This window comes from Pteropus alecto, unplaced genomic scaffold (assembly GCF_000325575.1).
Source record: "Pteropus alecto unplaced genomic scaffold, ASM32557v1 scaffold215, whole genome shotgun sequence".
NCBI classification, from domain to species: Eukaryota; Metazoa; Chordata; class Mammalia; order Chiroptera; family Pteropodidae; genus Pteropus; species Pteropus alecto.
The window spans coordinates 43,720-49,107 of record NW_006436287.1 but is presented as its reverse complement, the minus strand read 5'-3'; the positions used below and the strand labels follow the sequence as shown (position 1 = coordinate 49,107).

Genomic DNA, 5,388 nt, shown 5'->3' with positions numbered 1-5,388 from the left:
TCTCCAACCGGAAACTACGCGGGTCAAAGGGCGGAGGGCGGGGCCCCGTGGAGTGGTGAAATTGTGCATGCAAGGATTGGAAGGAGGCTTGGATCAGCAGGCATGCGGCTTCCCTCTAGCTGCGGAATTCCGTGCTCTGTCCCTTCACATTTTGTCAGCGCCCTCCTTTAATTTATGACACCTCTTGCAGTTTATAAAGCTCCCACAGCCACTATATCATTTAATATACGAAATAATCCTGTGTGCATAAGGAACTAATATCCAGAATATATAAAGAAGTCTTACGACTCAATAATAGACAATCCAATTTTAAAATGAGCAAAATAGACGTTTCTCCAGAGAATATACAAATGACTAATAAGCATATATAAGATGCTCAACATCCTTAGTCCTTAGAGAAATGTAAATCAAAATCACTAGATACCACTTCTGTTATCAATAAGACAGGTAACCAGAGCTGGAGAATTTCTGGGGAAATTAGAACCCTCATACACTGCTGGTAGGAATGTAAAATAGTGCAGCTACTTAGGAAAATAACTTGGGAAAATAGTTTGGTAATTCCTCAATAAGTTAAAGTTGCCTATGATCCAACAATTCCACTCACTGGTATATACTCAGGAAAATTAAAAACATGTTCACACAAAAAAGTGTACACTAATGTTCATAAAAGCATTATTTTAATAGCCAAAAAGTAGAAACAATCTGAATGTCTGAATGGATAACAAAATGTGGTGCATCTATACAATGGAGTATTACTCAGTTATAAAAAAGAAAAAGGATAAAGTCCTGATACATTATCATGGATGAACCTTGAAAATATTATGTTAAGTGAAAGAGGCTAGTCACAAAAGACCACATCTTACATGATTCCATTCATACAAAATGCCTAAAATATGCAAATCCATACAGATAGATTATAGGGCTGTAAGGAGGTGGGAGAGGAGAAGAATGGGAAGTGATGTTTGTTTTTCAGAGTGATGAAAATATTCTGGAATCATATAGACGTGGTGGCTACACAACTCTATGAACAAACTTAAAAACTGCTGAATTGTTCGCTTTGAACAGGTGAATTTTTATGGCTTGCGAATTATGTCTTTTTAAAAATGTGTACAGGAATTGGGGCAGTTGCTGTGTTTGTGTTTATTTTGTAGGTGAAGAAAATTATGACAAGTTTAAAAAATTTACCCAAAGTTCTAGGCCAGTATATAATGGAAACAAGAATCAAATCCAGTCTTGTAATTCTATAGGTATTTCTTCCATGCCAAATGTCAGACTTAGGGCATACATGAATCAGCAGTTCTTCCCTATATCATTTTATCTCATTCATGGGCTTAACTATAAGTATTCTTCCACTGCTGCAATAATGGATAAACAGCAAACTTTTAGTGAGTGATTATTTTATGTCAGGCACTTTACACGTTATCTTTAATCCCTTACTACAATCCAGATAGGAACGTTGAGGATCAAAGAAGTTAAGTACTTGCCCAGATTCACACAGCCAGTAAGGGATAGAGCCAGGATTCGAACCCAGCTTTTCTCATTATGATACACCTGCCTGCCTATATTTCTTGTGTATTCTTTAATGTTCCTCACAAGAATTCTCTGAGATAGGAACCATTATCATCTTTACTTTACTGGTGGGGAAACCAAAGTACAAAGAGGAAAACTTTCTACCTCAGGTCTCAAGGCTAGAAAGTAGCAAAGCTAGGATTAGAACAAAGGCTGCTCAACTTCAGAACCTGCACCCATAAGCACTGCTCTATAGAATTCTCACTCCTACTCACTTCAAATTTATTTCCAGTGGCTTTTTAGTAGAATCATTACAAAGCTTCCATATTTTAAAACTTTGCATGTCATAACAAGCAGAGCTTTAAAGGCTGTGCTGCTGTTATATGTGGAGTGAATTGAAAGATCCAAAGGTGAAAGTAGGAAACCAGTTGCAAGGACTTGCAGTGGCTGAGCTGAGGTAATAGTGGCTTGGATATGGTGAGGAAGTTGAGGCTAGAGAGAAGAATCACTAAGACTTGCTAATGAGTTGGATATGGCTATTGAGTTAGGAATCAAGGATAATGTCCAGATTGGTTTGTTGTGGTAGATATATTTAACAAACAATTTACTTTTTAAGTGTACAATTCAGTGCATTAAATAAAGTCATATTGTTTTTTTTTTTTGTTATAAAAACTACATGTATTTTTAAAAAGATGAACAAATTCCTAATTGAAAAAATATAAAAATCATGCCTGGAATTACTGCTTTATTGTGGCAGCTTCCAGGGGCCTTCAGTGTGGACCACCAAAGTTCTCAAAGACTAGCTGATGCTGATTCTTTGGAAACATGGCATTAGCTGATTAAATTGCATTAAAAAAGTACCCCTATTGTGTAACTATCTCTACTATTTCCAGAACTTTTTCATCCTCCTGAACAGAAATTGCACCCATTAAATAACTCCTCATTCCCTTCAAACCCCCAGCCCATATTCTATTCTATTTCATTCTATTCTAGTCTATTATCAAGCATGCTTTTTGATGACTGCCTTAGAGGCAGTATGTCATAATGGTTAAAAGCAGAGACTTGGGATTTAGACTGACCTACGTTTGACTCCAATATTCAGCACTTACAAGCTGAGTGACTTCAGGCAAGTTACTGTAATTCTCCTAAGCCTCAATTATCTTATCCGTAAATTGCCAGTAACACCTATCTCCTAAGGTTGTGGTGGTAGATAATACAGTAAACTATATAACCTAAGTGCTCCTGCATAAGGTCTAGTCTAGTCTAGTCTAGTCTATTCTACTTTGTCTCTGTGAATTTACCTATTCTAGGTATTGTATAAGTGGAATCATACAATATTTGCTGTTTTGTATCTGGCCTATTTTACTTAGTATAATGTTTTCAAGGTTCATTCTTCCTTTTCATGGCTGAATAATATTCCACTGTATATATAACCACATTTTATTTATCCATTCGTCTGTTGATAGATACTTCAGAATTTCTACCTTTGGCTGTTGTGAATATGCTGCTATGAACAAGTATCTGACTGACTCTCAATATTTTGGAGATCTGTGTGTGTGTGTGTGTGTGTGTGTGTGTATGTATTATGTCTAGACACCCAGGTTTTTGACTCAGCATGTTTTTAATCTTGCCAGCTATCAACAATACATATCCATTGTTATTAGCAATAACAGATGGCTAAAGTTTCTTTTTTAATGTTGTGGAATTCCATTTTTAACCAAGAGTCTCAGAAGAGGTATCTCTCATTTTCCTTTTTGAAGCCACTTTCCCGCTTTCCTCTGGCAGGTGTTCAAGGTCAAATTTCCAAAATTCTTTTATTTGTTTCTTTCTCTCTGACTCCCCAAATTAACTATGTCTATAGTTTTGAAATATTTGTTCCTTTCATTTGCTCATTCATCTACCCAAATGAGCATTTTTAAAGCACTTAATTTAGGCAACGCACTGACGCTATGAAGATCTTAAAAATTAATTAGACAAAGATCTTGGCCTAAAGAAGCTAAGTTTTTTTTTTTTCAGGTAAAAATAAGACAGCAGGTTACATTGGAATCTCACATAAATAACGAATAATTCTTAGTATACTTATGTCCCCTGAAATGGGACATCGGGGAGGGGAGGGATTATAATGCAATATAAATGCTAAAAAAGACATACAAAGTGTTGTAGGACTATTCATTAGAGATATTGCCTAATTATATTGATTAGACTGGTTTAGGAGGAACTGCATGATAATGGTACTTGTTCAACAGGGCAAAATACACACAGAATTTCCAGAAAGAATGGCTAACTATACGAATCAAAATTCATCAGCCGGCTTTGCCTCCGTTTAATTGGCATTTATTTGATTTAGAAATCATGCCAGTTAATATCTTACCCCTGGTTATGCTTTTGGAATACTTCTGGTTAATTGTTCAGAATATTTTTATTGCTCTTATCTTACGGGCACTGATTCAGACATATATATGGGACTATAATTTGCCAGGAGCTGGGTCAGTTACTTCCAGCTAAGGTTTTTTCATTTGATCCTTACAACAGTCCTGAGTGAGAAATACTACTGAACTCATTTAGTGGTGGGAATACTGAGACTTAGAGAGGTTAAGTTATTATGTCCAAGACATTTGCTGAAACCATAGACAAAGTGGCGTCCTGATCGCCTAGACAGGCTTTTCCCCGCGAGCCGCTCTTGCTCCTCCTTGGATCATCCCCTGGAAGAGACGTAACGCGCGAATGAGTGGAGAAAGTCTCACGAGAGTGAAAGGAAGTCTCGCGATTTAAAAATCTTATTTATTTTTACCTAGCAACTGAAAACAGGTCGGTTACTCCAAGTAGAATCTCTAACTGAGATTGGAGTGAGACCCCAGCCCTAGGCTGGGGTTTATTCCATACAGAAGAGACGGATTCAGAGGGGCTACGGGTAATTCGTACTCACCCTAGCGGAAAGAGAACTTCCTTTCTGCCTCCCAAGAGGAATTTAAGAGGACTCCCCTTCCCTCCTTTCCATCCCTCCAATCTCTTCTTACCTCTCTGACAACTGTTTCTTCTCCCCTTCCTTCACGCTTCCACTTCCTTTTCTTTTCTTTTTTTACTCCCCAAGAGACTTAAGGGGGATCCGACCTGCAAGACAGGGGTGGAGGTGGAGATAGGGGTGATACTTTCGGGATTATTGGATTTGACTGAGAAGAGTTTACCCTCTCTTCCATAAACGTGGTAACCCCAGAGATAGAACTCTTTCTAGAACCTTTACGTCTCCCCTGAGAAACTCCGACAGCCTTGGGAAAACCGATGGAACCTAAGGAGAGAGACGCCATCTACAGACGAATACTGTTCTGCCGGCGCGCGTGTACCTTAACAGCTTTGGGGAGTTGGTTCAGAAGTTGGCTGTTGTTTACCTCCACGATTCCCTTCCCTCCTCAGCCAGCCTGCCTGTCAGCAATTCCTAAATGAGAGCTGCAGCAGAATGACTCGACTGCTTGACCTCGAGCCAAGAAGCCTTAAAGGGAAATTTGAATGGGGAGAAGTTTTTGTGTAACACTGGTGTCTTGGGTGAGGAAGAGGACCAATGCTGGTTTGGAATCGCACCTCTCCACAGAGTGCTTAATGTTTTATGATATGAGCTATGTAATGTTATGTCCTTTTGCTTAGACCAAGATTATTGAAAACCAGACATACGATGAGCGTCTAGAGGTTAACGATCCCGAAGAAATTGCAAGTATTTATACTCCAACCCCAAGACACAGAGGTAAGAGAGAAATGAAGAGGAAAGCCGAAAAATGGTTCTTAGAAAAAGGATCAGGATGGATTCATGATTGTAATAGCAAATGTTCACAGTCTTCCAGGGGTTCATGTTTTTTTTTTTTTGTTTTTTGTTTTTTTTAACTTTTC

At 38.3% G+C, this 5,388-nt stretch overlaps 1 long non-coding RNA gene across 1 annotated transcript; it reads right to left on the bottom strand.

Annotated features, from left to right (window-relative positions):
- Positions 1-4,122: 4,122 nt before the first annotated feature.
- On the bottom strand, positions 4,123-4,926 carry LOC112480297. The gene is made up of 3 exons (XR_003046545.1): positions 4,851-4,926; positions 4,527-4,620; positions 4,123-4,211 (listed from the first exon to the last, which is right to left on the bottom strand). It is a non-coding gene; the product is annotated as an uncharacterized LOC112480297 (long non-coding RNA).
- Between the last annotated feature and the right edge of the window lie 462 nt (positions 4,927-5,388).